Raw genomic sequence first — 12,300 nt, forward strand, 5'->3', positions numbered from 1 at the left:
ACCATGGGAATACAGACGGGGGGGGGGGGGGGGGCTGGGGCTGGGGCTGGGGCTGGGGCTGGGGCTGGGGCTGGGCATGTAGCTCCGAGAGACTTGTGTTTGCTGCTCACTGCACTTCTCTGGGACCAAGACTCTGTCTGGGCTGGCCTGCTATACCGTGGGTGGGAGAGGTACACAGGAGAAAGCCATACAGGAGCAAGGACTGTGCCAGTGCCCTGCTATCATCACGTCTGGCTCTTCTTTTAACTAACCAGCACTATCTTTCTTCACTTGACAGATGGAGACTGAGCTCTGGAGAAACTCGACCCTGCATTGCTCCTGCGGCTTGGGCCGGACTCCCGCCTGCCTGTACCTGGAGACTTCGGGCGCAGAGCCCAACCCTCCCCTTTGCATTGAGGCCCCTCCCACCCCGGAGCTCCCCACCCCCCAACTCCCCGCCGCCCCGCCCCGCCCCATCATTTATCACTGCTGGTAATGTTTGTTTTCCCAACACCTTCACAATTACTGGGGAGTCTGCAAACAGCGGTGTGACTGCGTTGCTGCTCCTGCCGGGAGCTGGGAGCTCCCTTCCCGGAAGGATGCCCAAGCAGTTCGCACCTGCCCCAGAGAAGGAGCCTGGCTGGCACAGGCTTTGACTGAAGGAGTTGTGAATAAGGCCAGGAGGGGATGCTGAAACAGATCAGGCAGAGATGCTTCTCGTTAACATCTCTTCATAAAAGCCCCGAGTTCCTACATCCAGCTGGTGTCTGAAATGGGGGCTGATCATAAAACGGAGGCCTGGAGGCAGAGGGCTGCTGGCTGGCCAGTGGGCTTTATAGGGAGGTTTTATGGACTCAGCTGAGATGTAGTGATGAGAAGCCAAACTTTAAACATCCCCCTAAAGTTCACTTTCACTCCCGTGGGGCTTCTAGCTGAGTAGGATAGAGGAGAAGGCCTGCTCAAGAGTCGGGGAGGAACAGTTAGGGGGCATGAGCCACACACACCCAGAGGAAGCAGGCATGAATCACAGCAGGAAAGCTGTGAATTAGATATGAGGAAGGACTTCCCTCTGGACCTGGGGCATAGGATGCTGTGGGATAGTCATGGATGGGCTGACTTATTCCTGTTATCATTGCCTCCTAAGAGGTTGTTTTTACTTCAGCCTTTGCTGATGGGAGGAGCTCATCTTAGGTCCAAGATCTGCCCAGAAGTGGAAGCCTGCATTGGAGGCCAGCACTAGCCAGGTCCTCTCTGGACTGAGATGTGAACACTTTCCTACTTGAACTGTGCGTAGGAAGGCAGGGCAAAGGCTCACTGCTCCAGAGATGGTCTGGAGCAAACCACAGAAGCAGAAAAAAAGAGAAAGGTAGGGTAGAGATGGGGGCCAGTATTCCTGCTTCCCAGGTTGTTAGGACCGTGTATGGGTGAGGTAGCTCTCACTTCACTGCTGAAGTTGGGTTGGCTCCGGGAGCAGTCTGCCCAGCCCACCTGTGACTTCCCAGCTGGGTCTTGGGCACAGGATTCTGAGTAAAGCCCAGGACATGCCCTGGAGAAGAACCAGGCTGGACCCATACAGGTGAACTCTCCGGGTCCTTGCTGCCAGTAGGCCTGTCTCCTGGGAGGACCCCCCAGGATGTTCAGAATGCCCTCCAAGGCTCTCTGTGGCTGCTCCCGGCAGAGCTTGCTAGCTGGAGGGACAGGGAAGTGGAGTTCACTCATCCTTTGCAGGGGGAGCCTGGACCAGCACCTTCAGAATTCACAGTAGGAAAAAAAAATAGGCAAAGAGGAAAACACTGAGCCCCTGCCCCAGGCCTGGAGCTTTATACCCACATCCTCAGGAGATGTGGTCTCACTTTCTAAGGATAGGGGTAAAGGTCAGATAGCAACCAGGCCAGAGAGATTGCTCAACTTGCCTGCAGCCCCAGAGCCAGCAGGACCAGGGAAAGACTCCAGCGTTCTGTCCTTCCAACCTGAAGTGAGGAGATAAACCTTTTCCTTTTCAGTCTATGGGGATGTGTGACCTGCCACAGCAAACAGGAGAGGGAACATTAATGTTACAGGGTGTTGAGAAACAAAGACCGTTACATGCCAGGGCTGCTGGCAGGAGTGCCGCAGAGGCAGCCTGCACCAGGACACCAGGTGGTATCACTTGCAAGGCCCTAGGAAATCTGCAGACCCAGAGGCTCTTCATCTGAGCACCCTGAGGAATGAAATGGCAGAGGTGCTGATAGGTCTGGTCTTCAACATGGCCTCAGCCTTCCAAGGCCTCTGGAGCTGGGGGTGGGCGGGGAGGGGGACACTTGACAGGGCACAGAAACTTCTCAAGTGCATTCATTAGAGGCCACATGCACTCAATGAATGTGGCTAGGGTCTCCCAGGGCTGGGTTGGGGGAGTTATTTTCTCAGAGGCTAGGAGGTAGGTAGATCTGAGTTCGAATCCTGGCACCTCTACCCATTCGTACTGAACCCCACCCCTCTAAGAAGTGACTATCAAAGCCTGTACTTTGTACCCTGTGGAACCTGTCCCAATCCCCTTGCCTCCCATCATACAGCTGTGTAGGAGCCAGGGTAGGCTCCACCAGGATGACACCCTCCACACATCAACACACACTTGGCTGTACCAGCTCAGCTCTGCTCCTTTTTGGTCTTCAGGGACTGCCCACTAAACCAATACTCAGTGGTGTGAGGGAGTACGGGATGGTCCTGAGACATGAAAAGAGCCATGGGGTGGGTACAGAAAGTACCCGGTATAAGATGAACACTGGGTGCCCAGCAGGAAACATAAAACTTCTGGCATCCAGGGGACACTTCTACAGTGTAGACAGTAGACACAAATGCCACTTATGCTGTCTGGGAAAGCCCTCAGAGAATTGAGCAAAAGCAGACTAATCACTAGTTAATTAATTGTTAATAAATAATTATTAATCATTTAAATCAGAAGGAGCAGGATCGTATGGCTTGGAATGGTTGTAATGGCCACTCTAATATGCTATGCCAAAGGATACCCCTCACCTCAGTAGACTAAGCCGAAAGCATATGAAGCATATAGCAGATTACATCCACGATATGTAATGGGAAAGAACTGAGTTAGCCTCTGCCCCAGTCAGTATGCAGGCACCAACCTGCCCAACTGTCAGCTTGACCCCCACATTTGCTGGCTGAAGGATACTGTGTTATCAGTGATCTGGCCTTTCAGCTGAGGTGTGGGTGCCAGTGCCTGAAGGAGGTATGTCTTCCTGAGCCTAGAGAAGGGCCACTGACTGGTGCTGGCCACTAAAGAGACATGCTGAGAGCCGGGCAAAGGAGGAGGCTTGGAGACTGGCAGCAGACAGGCTCCCAGGACCCCTGTGCCCACCAGGCAGCCAGGCACTACAGCACAACCACCAGGTGGCCAGCAACTAGTGATACAGCTTCAGGTCCTGGCAACTTGGGCAAGGGAAGGAAACAGAAACAGGCAAAGTGGAGAGGCAAAGGCTTTGGGCTTCAGGAGCAGCATGCAGGCTCCCCTGGCCCCGCCTCCAGGAGCATGCATGGGCAGCTCCAACTAGAAAGACAGCCATACCACACACACCTGTAATTAGGCAGAATGCTTGCTTTAGTTGTTTACGACAAGGCGGACCTAGCAGACTCTCCCTGGGACTTGGACATTCACTAAAAATTTTAAAATTCCTTTATTATAAAGTTCCCACCAAGAACTGTCCAGTAACTGGCCCTGCAGAGAAACATCTAAGTATCCAGGCAGACCATTTTCTGAAAAGGACCAACTGCCCTGCTGATTTTGCACAGGACTTAAGACAGTGAGCACTCCTGTAAGGACCTGGGAGGATACTGCTTTCTTCCCTGGGGGACAAGGAGAATAAATTTGCACACCTACCCAGAAGCTAAGAGCTCAACTGAGAGAGGAAGGCTTGGGGTAGGGGTCTCCACGGTTCCCTGTCCTAGGCTTCCTAAGGGAGGCTGCTCTTGAGGAGTTTGTAGAGTCTGCTTTGAATTCTTCCAAGGTCCTTTCTGTTGGGAAATGGCTTCAGTCGTAGGTCAGAGCCGAGGTGGATGTCAAGTGTACTTCCTGGACTATGGGTTCCTCTGGGAAAAGGGGGTGGAGGGTGCCTCTTGCTTTGAGCTCTGGAAACTGAATGGGAGGCACGGCGTTGCCTATTTTGTGATTGTACTGTCTACACAGTGTCTGAAAGAAGTTGCATGCAGAGAAGAGCATGGTGTTCTGTAAAATGCAAAACTGTGCCAGGCATCATGGGGCAGGCCTTAATCCCAGCACTCAGGAGGCAGAAGCAGGTGGATTTCTATGGGTTCCAGGCCACCCTGTGTCTACAAGTGAATCCAGGACAGCCAGAGCTACACAGAGACCCCCCCACACACACACACACAAAAGTGTAAAATGGGGAAATTCCAGTGCCCTGAAACCTCTCAGTGTCCTGAGCTGTGGTAGGCACAGAGCCTTATGTAGCAGCCGCTAGTGGCCAGGGCACTGTGGGGATGTGTACACAGTAGATCTTGTCAGCTGTGGTGCCTTCGCTCCCTTCCTGGCATGGGCCCAAACACTTCGGGTTATTATTTTAACAAGTCCAGTCTCACTGGAAGATTTGCTTAATTCCCACTGTGCAGGATAGCCATTTCCTTCACCCCAGCAGCAGGCAGTGCCTGGCTGAGTGGTTAACTTGCTCCTGTGGGCTGTGGCTTGTTCCTGTTCTGTCCCCCCACCCCCACCCCCAACATGGCTTTCTATCTAAGCCTGGTGGAAAACAAAAGCAAAGCAAAGCAAAACAAAACAAAACAAAAAAAAACCCTGCCCCACGATCGATGATCACATCTCATATGAGGTTAGGTATTGTGTGTCACATGGTATTCACTTGGCTTGGTAAAGGTGAGGAGGGCATGACTCAGAGGCCCTCCCAGTTTCACCTCCTCCAGTCCTGGTAGCCTCCTTTGTCCTGACTAAGACACCTTTCTTCCTCTTGAGGCTTAATGTAAATCTCACTCAGAGGCCCCTTTTTTTTCTGGGATAAAGGGCCTCTTCTGGTCAGCCTCAGACTCTCTGCCTTGGACCAGACCCAGGGTGTGCCCCAGAAAAGCCCAGTTGTATTTTTGCCTCCCGTACAGAAGGGCCTGTAGCCCCGTGCTTACCCCGATTCAAGCAGCTTTTTCATTCTTTTCCTCGTCACTAGACTATGGTTTCTCCCAAAAGCTTCAGTCCTCCAGTCTGCCTGGTCAGCAGCTCTGGGTGGCCAGCACGCACTTCCTTCAGGTAAACGGGAAGAGCTCCCTCGTTTCACCCACATATCTTGTCCTGGTTCTTCCCCTGCTTTGCAGCCTTTCTGATCTCAACCCTTACATTTGCATCCCGCTGGAGCTGACTCCAGATCTCAGGGATTCCCCCAGTGACGGTTTGGCTATACCCCAGTTTGGCTATATCCCTGTGTTGTGTGACAAGACAGTTCCTAGGGAGATGCAGCATGCCAATCTATTTACCTCAGAAATCCCATGACAGACAAAAGTCGAACTTGGTGGACCAATGAGTTTATTGGGGTTCCTTACAGGAATATGGGTGAGGGGTTGTTTACGGGAGCAGAAATGACTCAAAGGCAGCCACATCACCAAAGTCCACCCCAGCATGGGTGACAGCTCAAAGAAGCTGGGAACTGGGAGCCCACTGCACAGCCTGCAGGTTGTAGAATGTCCTTTCCAAATGACTCAGTTGGTCTAAGCCTCTTCCAGGCAGCTCGGCTGGTTTCTGCTGCTTTTAGGTAGCTGGTCTGGTCTCGGTCTTCCTTGCGGCTCAGCTTCCTTTGGTCTGAGGTGGACTCTCAGCTTTTATTGCCTACCCTGGCAGGAAGGAGCCTCGTGAATCTAGTTAGTTTCAGGGAGGTCTTGAAGCTATTTTGAATCTGTTACTTTCCTGTTTAAAGAGCTTCCCTGTATCACGGAATGTCTCAGTCTTGGAGAAGACTGTTACCCGGGGCCCCGCCCTGGGCATGATTCCCTGCCACTACTTAAGGAAGGAGCTTAACTCCTCTTCCCAGTGTCTTATACCACACAGAGGAAACAGAAGGTCTGTCTGGGGTTTGTGGACTCACTTAGCAAAATTGACCAGTGTGCCTATTATGCTTGGGGGCAAACCCTTGGCTGCATGATTTATCACAGGGTAAGAAAAAGAAAACACAGCAGTCAAAGCATCAGACCAAGGGCTTCACGTGAGAGAAGCAGAAAAAAACGGGACAGAAGAGACGCTCACTTTGCAGCTTTACCGGGGATTCCTCCATAGGGCCTGTGGATATCCTGGAGTGGACTTTGGGTCTGATAATTAGGTCCCAGTAGACTGGGAAACAAAGGCAGGGTTACTGATGAATCAGCTGTGGTTATGTTCCGTGGCCCTAGAATTACCATCACCTGGAAGGGACAAACAAGCATCGAAAGATCCAGGCTCCTTTTTCTAACCATGACGAGAATCAGATTCCTGAGAATTCCCTTAATTTTGAGGTTCCCTTTGGCAATAAGCCCTCTTAATTGTTCTGAAATACACATGGCTGTTTAAGACAAAATTATAACATTGTATGTGGGTTTTATAATTTATGTAGATGTAATACATATGCTAATCATAGCATGAAAGAGGGGGGCAGGGAGTAATGGACATCTGTGTTATGAAGTTTCTACAATTTTACTTGAAATAGTAACTCTAAGTGGACTGTGAAAAGTTAAGGATGCATTGTAATCCCTGGGGCAATCATTAAAGAATTAATGCAGAGAGGTATAGCTACAAACCCAATAGATAAATTTAAATGGAATTCTGAAACTCCAAAAGAAGGCAGGGAAAGAAGCATAGAGAAATAAAAAACAGAGGGGCAAAGTAAAACTAAATTCAACCATATCAATAATTACATTAAATGTTAATGGACTAAACATTCCAATTAAAAGACAGAGATTGTCAGATGAGATTTTTTTTCTTAAAAAAAGACTTAATTATTTGCAGTCTACAAGAGATGCAACTCAAATCTAAAGACACAAGTTGAAAATAATGGCAGAAGAAAACAATCATACTCATATATGCAACCAACAAAGTGTTTCAACTACATGGAACAAAAATGGACAGATTCAAAAGGAAAGACAGACAATTTAGTAGAGTATTCCTTAGTGAGGTAAGAGTTCACTGTCATTTGTCCTGATTTACTGTCAGGATAAATATGTTTAGGAAGTCATTTTCTGGGCTGAACTGTGGACTGTGGGTCAAAGGCTATTAGACATTTCAAGAACTGACATGGTCCAAGATGATTTTCCCTTCAAAACAGGGAATTTAAAAAAAATATTTATCCTTATTTTATGTGTATGTGATCGTCATGCAGGCATATATGTGCATATCATATATGTGCCAGTGCCTGGGGAAGCTAAAAACAGTCAGGATCCCCTGGAACTGGAATTAAGGCTGCAATAATGAGCTGCCCAGTAGAGGTGCTGGGAACCAAACCAGGGTCCTCTTGAAGATCAGCAAATGCTCTTAACCACTGAGCCATCTCTCCAACCCCTAAATGATGTGTGTTAAGTGTTTCTGATTGAACCATTGAAACCGGTTCTGGGAGGGGTATTAATAATGCTCAGTGGCCTCTTCTGTCAGCTATATCTGAACTAGAATGATGCTAACGCAAGAGTGAAAAACAGCAGAGGGAGGCAAAACAGCCTCAGCTACCTAATTTTCAGCCACTCAGAATCCCTTCGTAACACACTTGATGAGGTGGCTCAGGTGTCAAAGACTCCAACAAGACCTAAGCTCACCCTCAACTGTTATCAAGATTTGTTCGGTCTGAAGAAGCACGAGGCAGCCGGTGCTTGTCATGTGTCACAATCAGAGGAATCCTTGTTAAAGCAGACCGTCGGGCCCTGTGCCCAGAGTTTCTGATTCAGCAAGTCTGAGGTGGGATGTGGTGCTGATGCTGCCAATCTGGGGACACACTTAAGAACCACGAGGGCACACAGAAGGCCAAGGGAACCTAGAAGAGGGAAGTTGTTCTTATTTGGTTGGCATGGTGCCTCAGTGTTGAATGTCAGTGCTGGAAGTAAGGGTGAGGGGTGGAGCAAGAGAAGAGAGGATCCGGGCTGGGTTAGCTGCAACCCAAATCAGGAAGGATCGCGTTTAGAACAAAGAACACAGGCTCAAGAAGCAGGACTTCAAATTCCATGTGATTTATGTTTATTTATGTTGTATATGGTTGGGGAGTGGCATGTGTGTGGAGATCAGAGGGCAGCTTGTGGGGGAGTTGGCTCTCTTCTTACCATGCATATTCTGGGGACTGAACTCAGGTCATCTGGCTTGGCAGCACGGGCCTTTTCCTCTTAAGCCACCTCGTAGGCCTTAGCTGTAAGATCTCAGAGATTACTAAACACTTGGAGCCTCGTTTCTTCACCCTGTATAATGGCTTTCCAATGAGAGAACAAGGGTAGGCACCTGGCACCGACCATGCTCAGTCATGGCTACAAGCAAAGGCACAGTGTGGACTGCCGGACCAGGCTCAGGGTAGGCTTTTGTGAGCCGAGACAGTGTTAGACCTAGTCCAGGACAGTGTTGCCTGAAAGTCTTCCTGACGATGCCAGGAAGTTCCAGCGTCCTTCTCAGACCCTTCCCTACCTGAGTCAAACTGTTCACTGGCCTACTCAAACTCCATACCAAACTCAAAGCCAAGTTCAGGCTACTGCGCCTAGCCAAGCAGGGCTGCTTGCTGCAAAGCACCCAGCTCAGCCTTATCAAGCACCATCCAAGAGTGCAAGTGGCAGCAGCTTTCGATTTTTTTTTCTTTTTTCTTTTTTCTTTTTTCTTTTTTTTTTTTTTTTCCAAGCAAGAAAGCAAAGGGAATTTAGTCCATCTGCATTAAGGAAAGGGAATTCATTCCCTGCCCCCTGAGTTCTGAGATAAAATGGTTCATTTCCATGAAAAATCAAAACTCCAAGATGATTCTTCGCTGCAGATAGGCCAGAGCAACAGGCCCTTCCCTCTTCTTCTCCTGTCTGTCAGTGTAGGTAACTCTGCAAGCATATGGTGCTGTGTTGGGGGAGGGAGGGCTTCCAGAATGCCTCAGAAATTGCAACGAGATAGTAGCCTTCACCCCTGAGCAGTCAGTCTTTCTCCTGAGCTCCAACCCCTCAATCAGATACACTCAGACTCAAACCACTGCCGAAGCCTTAGACATGTGTGGCCGTGCCTGTGGAGGGCCTCAGAGGATATGAAGGTGGCATTACTGGGAACTCCTCCTGGAGCTAGAACTTTTCCTGGCAGTTCTTGACCCTGACTGAGTTGGACACAGCTAATTCAGACCCTGAAAAATGCTGCTCTTCTCAAGGTGCTGTCCTGGTGAACCCCCGTCTTGTCTTCTGCTCTTTGTCTGTGTGGTTTGATCAGAGCCTAGGCAAAAGCCAAGCTTGGTCATCTTGGGGAAGCATTGCTAGTGGTTGGAAATCATGAGTAAAATTTGAAAATTAGCTGAATAAAATCCTGCTTAGGGAAGCAAGTTTCCCAGCAGGGGGAATAAAGGCCAACTGGCAAGGCCCGACAGGAACAATCAGACAGTCTCTGGTTTGTGCACCTTTGGGATCATCCACCCTTCCCCAGCCCTCCTGAAGCATGGGAAACTGAGAGATACTCACATAAGGTGATTGTCTAAGAAGGCTCAAGAGAGACCTAAAGCCAAATTCCTGCGCAGTTCCCACTGCTCTCCAGATTCCCCCACACCACCTTCTCCTTTTCTGATTCCTTCATCCAAAAGTAGTTTACATTATGTATCTGCTCCCCAAGGGCTATTGGCCCTGGCAGATGTTTGTGGCAGAACCCTGGTACTGGTCCAAGGGTTAGACATTCTGAGCCCTGTGTGGGGCAGAACAGCTTGAAGGTGTAGGTGGATTTATCTCATCGGCCAACTATTGCCTGGGTTAGTGTCTGTGTGGAACAAAAGGACAATGAACCCCAGCACTTAGTCTTGTAAATCGGTCCCCCAACTTTCCCAGCCTAGTATGGGGTTCTTTTCTTCCTGGAAAACTGAGACCCCAGGTAGAGGGGGCAGGGTGGGACCAGGTGGGACCACGTTTCTAAACCTCCCTGTTCTCCAGGTGTAGCAAAACTGACTTCTGTCTTCTTTGACTCAAATTTTCCCTGCTTCCACTCATGTCTCCACGGGGCAGCCTTCTTCTGCAGGAGCCTGGTGGCGATTGCAAGAGAAATCTCAGCCCAGCCCTCCATCACCACCAACCCCAAGTCTCACTGTGTGGATGTGGCTGCCCTGGAACTCACAGAGATCTGCCTTCCTCAGCCTCAAGTGCTGGGTCAACAATGTGTGCCCATGTAGTCTCTGTGGAGGTTTGAGGCATCCAGGAATGCAGCAGGCCAAGGAGCTGAGGAGCAGGGGGTGGGGAGGATTGGGGGAAGGGGGGGTGGGGGATGGGGGATGGGAGGGTGGGCGGGGAAGTATGTATCACAAATCTCTCCTAAGCTCTTCCCAACTACTTGGGTGTAGCCAAGTGGCTTCTGAGAGTCCACATGCTTGGTTTTTGAGTCCCAGCTCAAAAGTCTTGTTTTCCAGCCTTACGTCATTTTGGCCAGGTCTTTGACAGTATGTTTTAGGATCCTGGCTTGGGCTGTTAAAGATATGAAGTGCTACCAATTTTCTATACCAGGACACTGGCCTAGAGTATACACATACACACACACACACACATGAGGAAGACTACACATACATATACATACGAAGAACATTGCACACACACACACACACACTCACACACACACACACATATATATATACACACACATACTCACACACGTACAACACACACACATACACGCGTAAGGAAGACTACACACATCCATACACATATACATGCACACACATACACATTCACACATACACATACAGAGAGAGAGAGAGAGAGAGAGAGAGAGAGAGAGAGAGAGAGAGAGAAATAACCTGGCTTCCTAGTGCTGAGCCTGAGCCTTTGGTGATTTGGGGCAGGAAGGTGTCAACTCAACATCCTGTTTAAACTTGGCACTAGTCAAGGTTTTTAACAGGGGTTCTGACCCACCATCCTCCCTTTCTCAGGCCTTCCCGCACATTGCTCTAATCAGTTTTAGCTTTGGATCTAATTCTGCTTCACCTTGGAGCTCAGGCCCTGGACCCGCCGAGGAGGAACGGTGTGATTTCTCTGTGCCACCAGGACCCACATGGTAATTGGGGACCGAAAGGTGGGAAGAAGAAAGGGGAAAAAGAACAGAGGGAGGGACAACAAAACCGAGACAAAAAGTGGGACGAAGGTGTGCGTGCAGTGTCCAGTTATAGGCTGATAAATGCGATAGGGCTCAGGGTGGTGCAGGAGGTTCAGAGGACCCACAGCAGCGGAGCAGGAAAGGGCCAATTCCACTGGGGCACAGCTGCCAGGGATCTGAGTCCCCTGCTGGCCATCTGAGCAGAGGCTCCGCCTAGCCAAGCACCCAGCCCCTGTGACTCCCGGGTGGAGGGACCCACATTCCTGCCCAGCAAAGGCCGCTTTAATCAAGGCTCCAGATCCTTCCTGCAGCCGCCCCGGGGGGGACTGTAACGCTAAACACATTAGTGTGTGAGATTGAAAGGTAACACATTCTCATGGAAGCCCTCGGAACAATGGGCCTCAGGTCTGGGTTTCATTTGGAGGAACTGTGCGGTGGGAATTTCTCTAATCAAATAAAAGAAAATGAAAAAAAAAAGAGCCCTCTATCATTCACAAACTTAAATGCTCTTAATTGCATTAATTTGAAAAACACAAAGTCTTTCTGAGTATGGTGTTGGAGCTCGATAGGAGAGGAAGCTCAGGGCTGGGGTCTGGTGGCAGCAGAGGGTGCTAGGCAAGACAGTCAGTGCAGCCAGGACTTGAAGGATAGTCTAGCAGAGATTCAAATGACAGGTTAGCCTCTGTCCCCCCACCGCCCCTCCCAGCCCTGGTATTTCCGGGATCTCATGGTCGCTGAAGAGGCCTGACAGCCCCATCAGGCCACTTGGCCTAGACCTGCTGCTGTCACTCACTCCCAAAGAGGGAGGGCAGACTCTCTGCTGTCAGCACCTACAGCCTGGGCCCAGCTGCTCATCTTGCAACATGCCCCACTCTGGATGCCTCCAAAGCCCCAGGCCTCAGACCGTCCTTCATAGCCATTAGCCCATACTGGACTACTTTGGACCTAGAACTCTGTCTTCACAGATGATGGAAAGAAACAAGCTATGGGGCTAGAAGCTTGAGGAGTGGGAGCACCTGACACTTGAGGGGTGGGAGCACCTGACACTTGAGGAGTGGGAGCACCTGAAG

At 50.0% G+C, this 12,300-nt stretch overlaps 1 long non-coding RNA gene across 1 annotated transcript in view; it reads right to left on the reverse strand.

Moving 5' to 3' along the window:
* Positions 1-12,300, reverse strand: part of LOC110312099 — a 48,566-nt gene that overhangs the window by 33,042 nt on the left and 3,224 nt on the right. Inside the window, exon 2 of the long non-coding RNA XR_002380022.1 lies at positions 506-669. This is a non-coding gene — a long non-coding RNA (uncharacterized LOC110312099). The remainder of the gene's footprint in view (positions 1-505; positions 670-12,300) is intronic.

This window comes from Mus caroli, chromosome 16, assembly GCF_900094665.2.
Source record: "Mus caroli chromosome 16, CAROLI_EIJ_v1.1, whole genome shotgun sequence".
NCBI lineage: Eukaryota > Metazoa > Chordata > Mammalia > Rodentia > Muridae > Mus > Mus caroli.